We start from the raw sequence: 18,511 nt of genomic DNA on the forward strand, positions 1-18,511 counted from the left end.
CTTTTGATTACACATAATGATGAATATGAAGGTTTAGATCCGAGGACCTACGTAAAACTAGGTGTTCGTAAGTCTAGTGAGAGTATTGGGTCATTAGGTATGAACAAAAATTAGGTTTCTTTAGCAGAAGAATATATGGGAGGGGAATAGGGGGGATGTTATCAAAAATTCCATAAGGAAATAATGAGAATGATTTATTAAGTCATCGATGTTCTTCATTGGCTCAGGAAGATAGTATTTTAGAGGGCCATAACATATATCCTTCAAGGTTGAGGATACCTACTTTTAGCTCTTATGAATGGAAATATAGGTGATATGGGTCAAGGGAAAGGAAGGAAATCACATCTATGTATTGTGCAAGTAAATGTGAAAACGAAATTTAATTAAGGGTAATACAAATCACTTAAGGATGTCCTTCAGACTAACCAATCCCTTCAATAGGGTGGTTCATGATTTGTATGGCTTTGAATATTTAGGTATTGAGTAGCACCTTCTAAAAAATAAGCCCTAAAAAGGCTCGTGGATACTCACAATCCAATTATTATATTGCTTCAAGAACCCATGCACAAGGGTTCCAAAATTATTGGTAAATTAGGGAAGATTTTGGGGGATTGAGAGCTTATCTAAATTGTGTGGGTCATTTCAAAGGTTTAGTTATGAGATGGAGGAGGATATTTATAAAACTTTATAATTCTTTATCTAGAATCAATTTTAGGTGTTGCTTTATATTTAGAAGATATAGGTGGAAAAATTATTGTGTTGTCTATGCCCCATTACAAACAAAATGTCCTATTGGGATAAGATATTTGTAATTGAATTGCTTATATAGAGGGATGACATTTTAGGAGGGGATTTAAATTTTACATTAGCTAGAGATGATATTTGGGGATCTATTACCCATGTATATCACTTGTTGGAATAATGTTTGAAGAAATTGGAAGATACATGTTCACTAGATGTGGAACCTAATGAACGATTCCTTACCTAGGGAAATAAGAGAGTACAGTTGTTAGAATTACTAAGAGACTTCACAAGTTATTATTTGCTAAATATATTGTGGGTGATCACTTTAGGTTAAGGTGGGGGTAGGTGCGGGGAAAGATTCTAACCATATGTTAGTTTTTATGAAATTTTCAAAGGTAGGTAGAAAATCCCTAATCCTTTTAATTTCAATCTAGCCTAGATGAAGGAGGAGAAGTTTTTAAATATAATTAAGGGGAAGTGGGTTCCTATAAATATATCACTAATAAAATAAAATTGTATTCAATTTGAAGAAAACTTGAAGAAGATAAAATGTTGTAGCTCTGACACCAATTGTTGTAGATCTAATACCAATTGTTATAGCTCTGATACCAATTGTTGTAGATCTAACCCAGAAATATTTGATAACAGAAATAAACCCAAGAATAATAAGATTGAAATAGATAGAAATGATTCTATTTATTGATAAAACCCTTATGGTAGGGCAACACCATACATTCACTCCTTAAGGAAGGAGAACACTCCACAAGCCATATGCCTGTTCATACAATAATCCTTCTCTTCATATCCCTCCATGTGGAGTCTACAACATAAAACAAGTAGCTATAAAATGGTCTGCCAATTGAATTTAGCTCAAGTTGTTGGGGGAAATGTTGTTATCCTCCCCATTTAGGTTCAATTAATGCATGTGACATGTTGATCCCATAATAAGAATCTCTTGTAATGTATTTTAGCCTTGTTTTCTAAGTAGTCCCTTGAGGAATAAAACATGTATATTTCTCATATGGAATATAAATGTATTTCTAATGCAAAAAATAATATGTAAAGTGGTTTTATGGAGGACCTATATAATTTCAAGCCAATAAGTGATCTAGATTAAGAATTTAAAAGGTTATGTGAAGGATATGGAGTAGAGGATAAGGAACTTATAATTGATAGGGAGAATGTTTGGAGGCTTACACATAGGGATTTATGTTGTTCCTCGGTAGTTGATAGTTAGAATGCTTAGAGGTTTAAGAATAGGTATTTATGGCTTTGAAAAGGGAACAAGAATACTAGGTATTTTTCATTAATATAAAGCATAAAAACATGTGAATTATATTTGGAATATAGTAAGAACAACAATTCTTTAGCCACAACTAGGGATATTGCACAACTAGGGATTGATCATTTTGACAACATCTATAAGGAAGAGAATAGAGTTACTATTGTTAATTTGGTAACACTGAATTCCTCTTTTCCAATATTTTTGGGAGAAGAGGATGACATGAAGTTAGTATAAGAAGTATCAGATGTTGAGTTCCAGGAGGTAATCGATATTTTTAAAAAGGGAAAAACTCTTGGTATTGATGGGTGGACAATTAAATTCTTTCAAGGTTTTAGGATGTTATTGAGGATGATCAATTAATATCTATTGAAGAATCAAAGAGAATCTTGGAATATATTAGTTGCAGTTAATTATACATTCATTGTAGTCATCCCAAATATTAATAATCCTGTATCATTTGAGGGGTTTATACTAATCTCTTTATGCAACTACATATGTAAGAATATATCCAAGATAATTTCACTAAGGGTGAAAAAATTGTATCTAAATATATCTCAAAAGAGAAAATTGGGTTCTTGTCGAGAAGGCAAATTCATGAAGTAATTTGTGTAAATTAGGAGGGGGTAAGTCCCATCAAGATTAAAAAGGTGCCAACTATTGTGGTGAAATTGCATTCATGGCATATAATATGGCTAGCTAGTTGTACTTGAGACTAATGTTAATTCGCTTGAGGTATTATGTTCACTTTGTGTATCCATTGTGTCTTTTTTTACTCTTATAAATGGCTCAACTTCAATTTTTAGGGGACTCAAGTAGTGTTTTCCATTATCCCCACCTTTGATCCTCAATGTAGAATAACATCTAAGTAGGGCGCTTCTTGAGGCAACAAGGATCTGATCATTAAATTGTATTAAATTAGAAAAAAAAAAAATCTTATATCTCCTGCTTTTTGTTGATGACATTCTTAAAATTATTTCGTGAGGGGTTAAAAAAAGTCGAATTAAAGTTAGAAAATATTATATACATGTATCATATTTCTACTTGAATGGAGGTTAATATGAGAAAATCATCTATTTGTTTCTCTAGTGTAATTGAGGATGTTGTTAGGATGGAGTTAAGAGTTAGGGTTTTACCTCAAACCTAATGGCTATGGGGTAGATGATTAGGGTTAGTTTGTAGAAAAGTAGAAAATAGGTTAATGGTGTGGCTTGATAGTTGGTTGTTTATAAGTGGGATACTTTAGTCAATTGATGTTACAGTAGATTCCAATTTATTAGATGTCATTACCTCTTTTCCTAAAAGGGTGCTTGAAAATATAAGGATAATTAATTTATATTTTTGTGGTCATGGCATAGAGAGAAAGAGGGTTCCCTTGGTTAAATGGTAATTTATTTTTGTGTTAAAAAAGTTATATGGTTGGGGTATAACAACATCCATTTGTTTGTGAAAGATTTGGCTACCATATGTATTTGGAGGTTGACCTCATGTGATGAGATTTGGTGTTAGGTTTTTATTCATAGATACGTAAAGCATGTTACAATGGTAGGTTGGATCATAAATCCTTTGAAAATTTCTCATAATATATCCATTATTTGGAAGTTTATAGTTCTATCCTTTCCTTTGATAAGGAAGTATCTTGTGTCTGTTAAACCCTAGATGACCCCCATGTTAAACCTAAAAACCTTTATTAAACTCTATATAGTGAGTCATTACATTTCTATTGTTACATTATTATGTAGGCCATAAATTTTCATTGTGCCCTTTCATTATAATTGTACCCTTTCTCCTCTATATATACTAAGGAGACCTACTAGTAGGATCATCATAACTTGTATTGTATTGTATTCAGTGTAAAAGGAGATTCCACTTTTGAAGTGGATTGTATTTATTGACTTATTATCATTTATAAGGCACATGGTTCATAACATTTGGTATCAGAGCATACAAACCTAGGGTTTTACTTTTTCAAAAGAGTCATGTGGAGTGCTATGTTTACTTTGTCCTAAAGGCAGATAACATTGACTAGAAGTGGTGAGGTATACTGATCTCAACAATTGAAAAAATCTATTTTGTTTATTGTCATGTCTTGAGGCTCCACTTATCAACATACCACAAACACTTGAAACAGTGGTGGTGGAAAGGCATGACACCATCGCAAAGGTTGTACCACACCTGTCAATGAATTTGTATGAAACTGAAGCTTCTGGAATTCTTGGAAATTGTTTTTATTGATGTTTTTGCTTACTCTTCCCTTTCTTCTTAGAACACTAAGAAGCATAGTGGCCATCCATACTCAGAGGTTCTACAATTCTTGCAAATTATTTTACTGTTATTGTTGCTTACCCTTCCCCTACTTCTCAAGATACTGAGAAGCATATTGGCCATGCTTCTTGCACTTGATATGGCTCAAATTATTCTTCTGCTGGTTAAAAGAGCTTGAATATTCCTTCTTCTTCTAACCCTTCACAAATCCTATTTTATGCCCTCATTTCCTCACCCTCCCAATGAGGGCTAGCTCTAGTACATCCTCATTACTAGCTGAAACCATCTCCAATCTCATTTCATCCTCGAAAAATCCATCCCAAAAACTTTCGATTGAAGGTATCTTCTCACAAGCACATACAAACTATACAAAATGGTGCCAAGATGGACCAAAGCCATTCAAACTGATACAAATTAGTCCATTCTCTTCTACCTCTTCATCAAGTGTAGCTCATTGATATCTCAATTCTTGATCTTTACCAGATAGATAACTACTGTAGTAGTGTTGCTCACGCAAGTAATTGACGATTTATTCATTAAGAGCATTCTCCCAGGTATGTTCTCGCTCCAATACAATGCAATCAAGGTAATATGCATTTCCCTATCAATCTTTTTATCTACAATGAAAGGGGTTAGATGATTCTTCACCAAATCCAAAACTATTCATTCCAGTTTGACCAATTTCTAATCATGCTCAACCAACTACTTGGTATATGTTGAAAGTAAAATCTCCTTCTCCTCTACATACTACAATTCAACCTCTTCCAAGAGATGTTGCATCTTGAACTATAATAGAGTTGGAAGTGCTCTCCAACGTGTGACAATCATAAAGACCCTAACTACTTGTGATTACAACTCTTTAAACAAACATGAAAACATATCGAGAACTAATAATCAAACCTGCAACCTCTTATAGGTGGAGGCCACCCTTTGCAAACACACAAAATAACACTCCAATCCCTGGAACAACTGGGACATCACACCCCATGGGTCACAACCTTTAACCAGTCGAAATCTGCTTCACTTGCTAAAACTCGGGCATCCCGCCCTTGAAACCCTTCAACAACTCCCTCTAACAAGTTGCAATCCTATCCATGCACAACTTCCTATTAGTTTCATTGAAAGTGCTCTGATACCATGTAATCCAGACAATAGTAAGTAAATTTTGCACTAAAAGAATATTTCTAAGATCCCAGGTAATTTAACTCCCTTAATGGGTAAACTAGAATCTACCAAAACATACTACTGAAAAGTAATAAGAGCATGTACACAAATCTGAACTCTCAATCACATCTATCATCTATTGAATGCAGAGCAAAGAAAATACAACGCAATACGTCAAAACCAAAAGCTTTCTAACCAACATGAAATTGTTCGCTACATCTCCTTTATAGAATAGGAAGATGAGAAAAGATACAAAGTATCTGGTCACATGCATGAAGCACTCAAGGTGACTCAGTCAAACGCTAGCCCAAGTTTAATCATCTAGTGTACCCTTTCTGCATGGATAAGTGTGCCAGGTAGGTACATCTCCACTAGAAGACAAACAGAAGCATGCACCCCTTTCCTTGAGAATTTTCCCCCCTACCAATACTGGAACCTTATCATGCAAAAGAACTCTAATTATCTAGGGTTTTGTGCCCTCCAAATATTATATCATGCATGTAGAACTAAACTGAATTGAATTTGAACTACAAACTAAGGTAAACTGAAGAAAAAATGGAATTTCTTAATCTTAAACAACATGCAAACTGAAATTAATTGAGGATATCAAAACTGGAAATATACCCTCCACTCTCTTACATAACAATACCTCCCTCATACTATAATGTGCACAGGAACCATGACAAACTACTGCCATTATTACTGTTGTATGGACCTGCAAAAGGTACACCCTTACTACTATTGTACCTACCTATTAAGTGCACCCTGGTATTGTGGAGAGGACTGTCAGAGTTAAACAAGATAGAAAATCTAACAAAGGATATGAACCAACTGATCAAAAAAATATTACCATAGTGATCAATTGAATCCTTAAAAGAGTGACTAGCATGGGAAGAGATAGATTTAAGTCAAACAAAGTATAAATCTTTGCCATAGATAAGACAAAATTAACTACATGGTTTTAAGAAAATTCATCTCAATGGGATAATAAATTGTTTCAAACCCCAAGATTGAAAGGAAAATGACTTAATGTACAACAAAATGTTAGTGTTTTGTTAAGATGCAACTACATTTACTCATAGGTGTTGATTTTATGCTATATAATTCTTAAAGCCATGTTCAACCTACAATGAGTCTCTAGCTTTTCTATTGTTAAAGTTGCAGGCCTATTTTAGCAAAGCCATAGGCTTTGATCATGATGAAATGTAGTTAAAGGATTTTTCTAGATTTATATATTTTTCATAGTTTAGTTTGAATTATTCATTTTTCCATACCAAGTAAGAAATAAAACAAACCATTAGCAGACAAAGAACATATCAATGAGAGCTAAACATGTAAAATAGAATGGATAAAGGATATACAAATGCAGAATGGAAAGTTTTAACTCAGAAATTGAATAGACAATGTGGTGTTAATAGTACCTATATAGCAGGATTTGATATCAGGAGTAAAGACACACCAAGTCCATCGAATGCCTCTTTCCAAGAACCCTCAGTAAGAGTTTGCCAAAGTCCCTTTGATTTCCAAAATGCACTAGTTTACATCCGAGCAGACGTTCTATCCAGTGGCTTTCTAAAACAAAATAAAACACCACATAACATAGTGTTTATGTATAAATTTGAGCAAGAAATGTACAAGTCAAAATACCAAAATTTGGTTAGAAATCCAAATCACTAGGACAAATCAGGAAGAAAAGGAGTTGTACCTGTGTTATCACAGCCATGCAAGCTCTAGTTGTAGTAGCTACAACCAAATTTTCCTTTGTTCCCATATACTTGTTCCTATGTTTTAAGTAAAATCTCTTAGACTATAGCCATAATAGTATTGGTTAAATTTCTGATGTATAATTACTTGATGAAAATTGAATAAGCTAAACTCATGGTAAATAATATCACAAGTATCATTTTTCATCAACATTTCAAATCCCAACAGGGATCCATCATCAGGACATTCTTGAATGATGATAGTAGAAGAGCTTTAATGATCATTCAAGAATGTCCTAATGATGGATCCCTGTTGTGATTTGAAACATTGATGAAAAATGGTTATTACTATGGGTTCTCCAGCTTCTAAATTAAAAAATATAAACCTCAGAGGTCTCAAATCCAGAATATCACAAGTAATTATCTGTAGATCAGAAAAGGTTTTTCAACATGGTATCATAGAAGTGTGATCAGGCAGTGGAGTTTGTCTTGGTGGAATGATCTTGCATCAAAAAAATATGTGTATTTTCCATGGAACTAGTTTATATACAGATCTGATAATTCAAGTGTGCATTACGTAAAGATCCATTGTCTGTAGCACCATATATTATGCACAACTGATTTTGAATTTTTTTTATCTTATTCTAGAATAGGTGTAAGGAGGTGAGAATGATCATTCTCCATAGTCAAGTTGAAGGGTGTCATAGCATCAGCTGTGTGGAACAATAAATATTAATTCATGACAATTTGCAATCCCAAGGGCATCGTTTTATGCAGTCTCCTCTACTTTGATTTTCTTTTAGCACCACAAATATCAAAAATTGAAGGAATGTTGAGCTTGGGAAATTTAAAATGGAACACTTCATCGTTTAGCAATGACTGGAAATGTGTTGGAATATATTCATGATAAGACATTTGATGTGTGTTGACGTGCATTGATGGGGTAACATGAGGCATAGGCTATTTTCAAATAGATGAGGACCGTAAACATACCTTCCAATACCATCTTGTATTCTATTATGATAAATGGATATTCCAAGCAATCCAAAATGGACGATGCTTTCAAATTGTTTGATGGAATGGTGGACCGTTATATCAAACTCACGGTTTTCATTTATATTGCACTCATTAGCGGTCTCTCCAAAGGAGGAAAGATGATGAAATCAAATGCCCTTATAGAGGAAATGATGCCTAAATGCATGTTACCAAATATTGTTACTTACAATGTTTCTCATTCAAGGATACTACAAGGAAGGGGACACTGAAAATGCATTCAATTTCCTTTCCAAGATTACAAGCAAAGGTTCTTCCCTTGATATTGTAACATACAACACTCTGATACATGGATTTTGTAAAGAAGGTAGATTGAGGTATGCATTGAATATTTTGAATGAAATGGGTGATCTGTTTCCAAATAATGTAACATATACTACCCTGATTGATGGCGATTGTAGAGAAGATAATATTATTAGGGATTTTAGGTTGCAGAATGAAAGGGCTAGTGTCAGGAATGGTGACATATGGTGCCCTCCTCCATAAGCTCTATGAGGAAGGGAAATTGGAAGAAGCCAATAACCTTTTGCGTGAAATGGAGAAGAAGGGTCCTGAACCTGAGCACTTCACATGCGATATGTTGATCAATTCACAGTGCAAGAGAGGTAACATGGCTAATGCCTAGAAACTTCACAACAAGATGTTACAAGCAGGATATTTTTTTTGTATACATACAAGGATTTTATTCATGGCTTTTGAAATTTTGGGAAATAAATGAAGCAATGGAGGTCCTATTTAAAATGATGATTGCAGGTTTATACCTAATTTTAGTGTTTACTCATGGCTAAGTTTTTTATGGCTATTGTTTCCAACACAATGAAGAGGAAGTTTTGAAGCTTCTTGATGATTTTTTCGAAAGAGGTTTATCTGAAGCTGTTTTTATATAGTAACACTATTCGAGGTTAGGAAACCTAAGCTGGGACAAAAACACAATCAATAAAATGTTTGGAGGGGTCTTGTTGGTAATGCCCTTATTTATACTACTCTTATTTATGCATACTTGGGAGAAAGTGAGAGAAATAAAGCTTCAGAACTTGTGAAGAAATGGCCTAAAAAGGGATTTGGTCAATCTTAAAAAAAAAAAAAAAAAAAAAAAAAAAAAAAAAAAAAAAAAAAAAAATTGATGTATTCTTTAGATATAGATGGAAAACCTAAGGTTTTCTAGAATGGGATGATAGAGAGAGGCTAGGTTGTCAAATGCGTTATCGGAATGTGAGAACTATTGCACAAACTTCCATTTCCAGTATGTTATTTTCGTATGTAAGTTGTAACATTAAGACTCTATGATCTCTTTGAGTAAAATATTTTCTGTCCAATAGCTTGGGATGCCTCTCTAGAATTTTTTTGAATGGTGTTTCAAGCACAAAAAGAAAGTACTTTACTATTGTTGAAAAGAAAACTAAATGGTTCAATGATTACAGAAGAGAATTATAATTAACATTGCACTCAAAGGCTTCTTCAAAAATGAGATACATAAATTTGGGCTTGCAAAGAACATCAGAATAAGTCCATGCCATCCAAATCCTAGTGCCTGTTACGAGGAACTTAGGTCACCCCATTTCTGGGGACTAGTTTCATGGAGAAAACACCCTTACAGAAGTGGAACTCAGAGATTTAGGATAATTTCAACTAGTTTTAAAGTTAAAATTGTCCAAAAAAGAAAGGTACTTTTAGTGCTAGATATTCGATGCTCCATTTATCAGTTTTGTATGTAGAAATCAATGTGGTTCAAGTTTACATAGAGGCTAATAAAATGTTTAATGTTCTCAAGATTCTGAAATTTCATTTCATGCAATGTAGAAATGAAAGTTCTCAGGAAAATTAAATTGTAGCATGCTCTTTGGGCCAATTTTAACGTTTCTTAAGTTTAAAATAAGCACTTTCACAAATCTAGGAGGTTGTTAATGCAAACTGCAAACATCTTTCAATGTTATTTTGTGTATTTTTTTTGTTTTTCTCTAATAGAATAAATTGTAACCTAAGACAAGGAGTTCACAGAAGATCCACAAGGAAAACTTCCCTAAAGCAAAGATGAAGTCATTCAGCAAAAAACTGATGTGAATATGCTAGCAGTCAATTGCCCAAGGGTGATTTTTTATACTCTTGCCAGAACTGAAGTTTGTATCCCACTATCCAAAGTATGTTCTCTCAACTACACTTGATATGCTAATAAATTCTTGTGGGAAAAATTCACAACCTATTTTGCATAATTCACTAGAAAATGTATTTATTGAACAAGTATTGATTAAGAAATTCAAGGCTTGATCACCTTTTCTAGTTCGAGAGAATACAATAGAAGCCCTTGCTAGCTTGTATGGAAATAGATACTTAAGTGGCAAACTCCGAAATGCAGAAGGCAAGTGTTTGCTAGTGGGTTTACTTATAAGGGTTGCAGATGATGTTCAAGAGGAACTCATAAGGTCTCTTAAAATTCTTTACAACAGTGCAAATAATATGTGTTATGCCATTCAAGGTAGGGAAGGAGTAGAATGCTTTATTTTGCTTCTTGCTCTTTCTTCAAATAGCAGTAGAAATGTGCAGTGGCCTTGCTTTGTATGTTGTCATATGAAAATGATGAAAGCAAATGGGAAATTACTGTTGCAGGTGGCATACCTCTTCTAGTCCAGATTCTGGAGATTGGATCTTCAAAAGTGAAAAAGCACTCTAAAAATGTTATTGTGAACCTCTGTAATCATAGTGAAGATATCCATTCATGTTTTGAAAGTGCAGATGATGTACCTGCATTTCTTGGGTTGTTGAAAAAGTGGTAGCCCAAGCAGAAATGAACTACTGCAAAGATACTAAACCATTTCACCCATAAATCAAATAGTAGTAATATCAGCCAACTCATTACTTTTCTAATTGGTGACTTACCAAAAACAAAAGTTCATTTTTTGGAGGCCTTAAGATCTGTACTGAAGATAGTACTAGAAATGATGGAATTGAAACAATGACTAAAATCCTTTGTTCTACTAATGACAATACTTGAGCTAAATTTGCTTCAGTTATTGCTGCATTATTTAACTGCAAGAATTATTTACGTGAAAGAAATATAGTAATTGAATACATTGGACTAGTCCTAAGGCTCCGCAATGCACAATCAAAATATATTTTGATTGAAGCAACTTGTTCTCTTGCTACTATTTTTGGTTAATAAAAAGCCTTGCAAAATCTTCAGTGATGTTTTCAGAAAATATGATCGTGAATTTTTCCGCATATAGGGTACTAGTTAAAGATTGTGCAAAAAATGGAAAAATGGATTATGTTATGCAGTCAATGTCATGAAAATGAAAAATTACATGCCTGATGAAAATGTTTATGGCATCCTTATTGAAAATGTTTATGGCATCCTTATCGATGATTACTTGAAAACAGGCTAGGTGAAGAGAGGATTTGATGCAATGCATATCATGAAAGAACTAGTTTGAATTCCTATTGTTTCAAGCTACACTGCCTTGGTTTAGCATCTTTTGGGAAATAAAATACAAAGAGGCTAATAAATTAATAGGTACCTTTGGTAAATGCAAGCATGTCGTTGTGAACGTGATGCTCTAATTATCTTAGCAATGATTGTTGGAGAAGTAAGCTAGGGCCACACTTCTAAAGCATGGGAATTTTTCAATGCCACAAAAAGCAAGGGACTAAACCCTACGTGGAAACTTGTTGTATATTCATTTGTATAAGAATGTCGCCTCTTCAATTCTATTGGATATTAACATTCGTGGGAAAGCTGATCCTGAATAAGGAGACACTCATTGAATGTGTCTGAGTCAACAAAAAGTTTCATTGTTTGTCAAAGTGCGGATCCGCAACTTCAATATGACTTTTCTTGTGCAGCTATTGTTTTAAAAGTTATGTGGCTTGGCTATAAAACCCCGTGGGGAGTAGACACTCATTGAACGTGTCCGAGTCAACAAAAAGTTTCACTTTTTGTCAAAGTTCCTATACTTAGTACTTGTCATGGCCACCAACATTCAAATCAATCGTAAATAAGTAAAAAGAACCCGTTGTTACTAATGCATTGAATAGGAATTAAAAGACACAACACTGGCGAGGCCAATTAGGTGACAATATTGAGTATATGGTTTGCACAGTGGTAAGCAAAAGTGCAACAATTTCTCCCAACTGAGCTAGACTTCTCTAGGGCGATGAGAAATGCTCCTTCACAAGCTCGGTAAACCAAACCTTGAATTTGCCTCTGTAGTGATCATCTACATCTCCCTTCAGTTTTGCCAATGCATCTATCTGGCTCACGATGACTCCCTTACATAGACCATTGAAGAGCTCGGCAACCTCTGAATCACTCCAAGATAATTTTTAACGATGTCACTTTTCCTGAGCATAGCTACATCTTCTTCAGAGTCGATCAACTCATCCATTAGACTCAAGTAACATGTCACATAATTGATTTCAAATGCCTTGCATGCCTTAAAAGCGATCAGATTATGGAAGAGTACCTCTGTGTGATTAGTGATATTGTTGGATGGAAGATAAATTACAGTGTTTTTACGCTCAAAATTGATCTTTTGGATGCCTCCATCGCATAGCGCAAATTTGATCCTAGAATTTCCTTATTCTACGGCACAAGGGACGTGTCTGACGCCATTTACTACTTTCTCCATGGCATTGCAATCACTTTTTATAAGAATGTCGACCCTTCAAATCTGTTGGATATTAACAATCATGGGAAAGTTGATCCTAAATGAGGAGACACTCATTTAATGTGTTCGAGTCAACAAAAAGTTTCATTGTTTGTCAAATTTCCTCTGCAGCTTCAATACGACTTTTCCTGTGCAGCTATTGTTTTAAAAGTTCTATTTCTGGGCTATAAAACCCTATGGGAAAGTTGATCCTGAATGAGGAGACACTCATTGAATGTGTCTGAGTCAACAAAAAGTTTCACTGTTTGTTAAATTTCCTCCGCAAGCTTCAATACGACCTTTCCTGTGCAACTATTGTTTTAAAAGTTCTATTGCTTGGCTATAGAACCTTGTTAAAGGAGAGTTTTATATTGAAAGTATTTGCGCACCCAAGAGAATGTGCCTCATTTAATGAACTTGGGTGCCATGCTTGATGGGATTTTACCCTTGTAAAATCTTGGCAATGAATTTTGGATATTTTTCTCAAAGAATTACGCCCTCTCAGCCATTGAGAACCAACCAAAACTTAATTATTTTTCTCAGGATTTCGTTTAGAAATGGTTGGGAACTAAACGCCCTCTATTAAGCATTTCAACCTTTATTCTACCATATGGAACTACTTCAGACACCAATAGAAAAAGAATTGCACACCAAAATCTCTAGAACTTCGCTCATCAAACATGCAATTACAAATTTATCTCATGGCACAAATATTTGTGGAAGAATTCATGAAATTAGTACCTTCGTGAGTTCAAAATCCTACCCAATTTGCACCAATGTAAAATTTTGCTTCCACGGCAATGCAGAAATCTTGATGCAATCTAGCTAGGGCAGCACCAATGTCATAATTCTCTTCCACGTCAATGCATAAATCTCACAATCTAGCTATGGCAGCACCAATGTTAAATTTCGCTTCCAAGGCAATGCAGTGAATGGCGAAATCTAGCTCCAATCTACCTAGGGCTGGTTTCTCACCACCAAAACTAATTTCCCAATGGGTTTTTTGGAAATCGTAGCTTTTGGACACCGTAGCCTCATAGGATTCCAAACTCTCTAATATTTTTCTTCTTCAAAAATACAAATGACCAAAACGAGGAGAATGCTCATTTGCCCTTTCTACAATTTCCGTTTCAAAATGAGGAGAATGCTCATTTTCCCTTTTTATAGTTTCCTTTTCATTTCTGGCTTTTTATTTTATTAAAATTTTATTTTTTTTTCAATTTCCCTCCTATTTAAAAAAATATTATCTTTTTTCATTTTTGCCTCTTACTTTATAAAAGCTAACATAAGCTAAAGTGGGAAAGCTAACATAAGCTGAAGTGGGAAAGGAAATTGCTTTGAAAATACAAATGACCAAAACTAGGAGAACTCTCATTTGCCCTTTTTATAACTTCCTTTTCATTTTTGGCCTTTTATTTTATTAAAATTATTAGTTTCTTCAATTTCCCTCATATTTAAAAAAAAAAAAAAAAAAATCATTTTCCCCTCTCATTTTATAAAAGCTAACATAAGCTAAAGTGGGAAAGGAAATTGCAAAGTGAGTGAATGATAATGATATCTTGTTTAAAGATTAAATAAGTTTTTTAATTAATTTGTAAAAAAATAATAGAAGATTTATGGAAAAAGGTCTATGGATAATGTAATGACATGATTTTTAAGATGATTAAGAATATTTTCACATGGGTTTTTTGAATTGGTAAAATATTATGAGTAGTGATAATATTGGTGGTACAGGTGCTAATATTGCCATGTTTTGGACAATTATAAGGGCCCTCCTAAGTAGGACATGGCTATGGGTGTATTGTCTCTAACCAATTCTTTCAATTTGAGAGTTAATTTTTAGAAAAACGAACATCTTCCTATGTGCTTGAACCCTCTATACCTATTGATAGAAGGTTATGTTCAAGGAGTGTATAAGGAACATGTGGCTTTCTTGGCCTCTAAGGAAGGTTTTTGGTTCATTGGAAATAGTAATGATGTAAAGTCATTAGTAGTTGAGGAAAAATGTGTTCTTAGTTGTGGGGGAATATATTGCACTCAACCAAATCCTTGACCTTTCAAGATGCACTTTGGCATGAAATTTTATTGGCAGAGGGTAGGGATGGACTACTTTCTGAGATAGATAAAGTAGAGTTGAAGTTCAAGTTTATGCTATATACTAGCAACTCACATAGTAGCAAGAGAGATGCATTCTTTTTGTCTTTTGGAACGAATAAGATGTAGTTTCTATAGCAAATGAAGTTTGGTTTGTGGATAGGTCTTATTTGTCTATAAAACCCCGCCAATACTTTTTTATGCTAGGGATGATACCATGTCAGACACCCTAGTATGGATAAAACTTCTTGGACTCCCCTTGGAACCCTAGACTATTCAAGATTTATGCACAATTGAAAACAAGCTAGGAAAAAGTATTCTCATGGATAACGTCTTTGTTACTGAAAGATAAAGGTCAATTGCAAGGATGTTAGTTTATATTGATGTAACTATAGGTATTTTTGAGATAATTGAATTGATTATTAAAAAAATGCAAGTGTTCTTTACATACACTTTCGCAACCCCAGATCAATTTTCACATTTTTTATGTTGTACATGGTGGCCATACTTGTTGGTCCTTCATTTTTTCATAGTAAATATGACTTGTAACCTTTGCCAATTAACCAAATAATATTTATAGTATAAATGTGACTTTAAATTTAATTGACTTATTAAAGATAATTCAACCAACTAATTATCCTTACAACTCTTCATGTTTTGTAAGCTTATATCCTGTAGTGCTTTGAAGTTAGAATATTTTGTTGTGATGGTGGTGTTTGATCATGGATTTGTGGAAAAATCTAGAGTTTTTCCCCCCTCCTTAAGCCATATTACGTGAGGTTTTTGGCACCAGAGAAATTCTTCCTAAATGAAACCTTCTTCTAATTGAGTGAGAAGCTCACTTTCTTCCTCAACTAATTTGTCAGATCGATCTTCAAAAATAATGCATTATTAGACTTATTCCATGTGATCCTCTAATTCTTATTTGATTTGGTGGATGTTCCAAAAATATTCTCTATTCCATTTTTTGTTTGAGCTTTTAAGAACTTGATTTTATACTAGAATTGGTGCATAGTTGAGCCCAGTCAAGGATTGGCTTCCTACCACCATTATTGGGAATTTTCTAAGAAGGAAGGATCCCTAAGAAAAAAGCTTTCAAAGCGAAAGGGTCTATTTTTGGGTCTTGCTTTGATATTTGCTTCCAAGCTTATAGGCTAATGATATGATATGCAACAGGGAAGGATTAAAACCTCCACAAAGGTCTCATTGTCCCAAGGATCTTTTGAGACCAAAAATATGTCAAATCTGGAAGTAATTTGAGGGCAACCACCTTTTCAATTATTCCAAGTAAATATCCCATGTATAGTATCTGCATATGTGGCATGCAGGTCTTGCATGAGGTCAAGGAAGAGCTACGCATCAGAGTCCAAATATTGCAAGCCACCTTTTTTTCTTCCATCAATTTAATGATGTGTAAGTTACCCACTATTATCCATAGGTATTTTAAAGATATGGAGTGGAGATCATTAAATAGAGCTAGACCACATGCATTTGTAATTCTACCTATTGACTTAAAAATTTTGAATTGAAAATGACCTAAAAGAATGCATGAGGCTACAGTTAGATTGGTGATGGTACTTTCCACGGGATTTCATATAAGAGCTAGCCTTCCTACTTTTCCTTTTGCATCCAATTCCACTGAAGCACTACCTTTCTAACATTTCTCTAGGATTTCACTTACATGCTCGTTAGAGAATTTTGTTTTTGTAGTATGAGTACTATAGGGATTTCCTTATGTTTTTAACCTTTTGGGAGCCTCAACTTTCCTTTTTAGTTGAGGCCCCTAATGTTCCATGTGATTAATTTCACTAAGAATTATGGGGAATGGAGTGGAATACATCCATCATGAGAGCCACCTTACTTAAATTGGCTAGCATCCCACTCACTTCTTGTATGAGGTTTTTGTTGCTTTTTTTACCATTGTTTTTTGCTTCCTTGTGGTGCTTCGAGGGTTCTTTGAAGTTATGAGTTTGGATGCCATATCTTGACTAACCTTAACTTTGAAAGGTCATCCCTTTATGATTACAGAGTTTCAAGTAGGGTTGATCAACATCTACACTATTTGTTCAATATTCTTTACAAATATTTTCCTTTTAGCTCTTCTACCATGCTTTCCAAGGTTGCTTCTTCCACATCCATTTCTTTTTCATCATCCTAGGTATCTCTTGGAATTTTTTTTTTGCTTTTGGTTTGTCTTCTCGTGGCTCTTCTTGGCTGGTTTCTGGTGCCTTTCTTTTGATAGAGCTTTGGTCTATATTTGGATCCACAAAGTTTATTTCTTGTGAGGGGTTATCCACATCTACACCATTTTTTCTGTTATTGTTTGCAAATTTTTGCTCTTAGCTCTTCTACCATGCCTATCATGGTTACTTACTCTACATCCATTTCTTTTGCATCATCCTCCATATCTCTTGGAATTGTTTCTTTCTTTTTGGGTTATCTATTCATGTCTCTTCTTTGCTGGATTTTGGTGCTCACCTTTCTTTTGATATAGCTTCGATATGTATTTGGATCCATAGAGTTCACTTCTTGTATTTATTTATCTAACATTTCCATGTCCTCATCTAAGATAGTTTATTTGTTCTTTTATTTATCAACTTCAATTGCATGAAGTAAAAGAGATATTGGGAGAAAAAGTCAAGGAACTTGGAAACTTGAAAGCAGTTGTTGAAGAATTAATGGAATGAAAAACTAACATGAATGTGGCTAAATAAAATGGTGGAGTTAATCCAAAACCATCAAACAATGTAAGAATTACATGTGTAGACTATTTAATTTTTTATATATGTTTGACGTATGTTTGACAATAAGTTTGAGTTTTACCTTTGTTTTCTCCTCTTAATCCGCCTGATAGACCCACATATGTTGAGAGTATTTGTGTAATTATGTTTAGAAGAAATCCAATACTAATGAACGGGGTGGTACTCTCACCAAATGAAAAAGGGAGATCCAATTGTAAGATGGACTTGGTTAGCTTTGTATTGAATGAGCAAAAAATGGGGTCAAAAGGGGATGAACCTAGATATGGATAACTTGAAGATTGTGTCATTCGTGTAGTTGAGGATTACTTGTGTCAGTTTAAAATATACTTGGAGCAACTTGGAGATGAACCTTACTTTTTGTGAACTTAGATTCACTTGTGGACATTAGAAGAACATATTGTTTCCCTTTGAAAGAAAATACGTAGAAGATATTTGGGAGAAATGTGACTATCCATAAAATATGGATCAAATTTAGAGACTTTGTGGCCCTTTTCCTTGGACCCTACTAGTTCTTTGAGGTTGTATTTCGAGGGGTTAGTAGACAAAAATCTAATATGACCAATAATATTAGCATTGGAGCACCTATTGATTGGGAGAAATTCTTAGGGGTTCTAGGATTTAAGGGGTTTAACGGTTTAGGAATCAAGAGTAAAGGGAAAAGGGTTAGGGCTTACTAGTTAGGGGGTTGAGTGCCATGGGGTTGAGGTCTATATGGCTTAGAGGTTAATGTCTTAGTGCTTAAGGGATTAGCGGGAGCCTATGTGTAGCTCTTTGATGGATGAAAGAGGCTACTAGAAGGAAGAT

This window comes from Pinus tabuliformis, chromosome X (assembly GCF_031772625.1).
Source record: "Pinus tabuliformis cultivar Carrire ecotype Pingquan chromosome X, CPIR1, whole genome shotgun sequence".
Classification (NCBI taxonomy): domain Eukaryota; kingdom Viridiplantae; phylum Streptophyta; class Pinopsida; order Pinales; family Pinaceae; genus Pinus; species Pinus tabuliformis.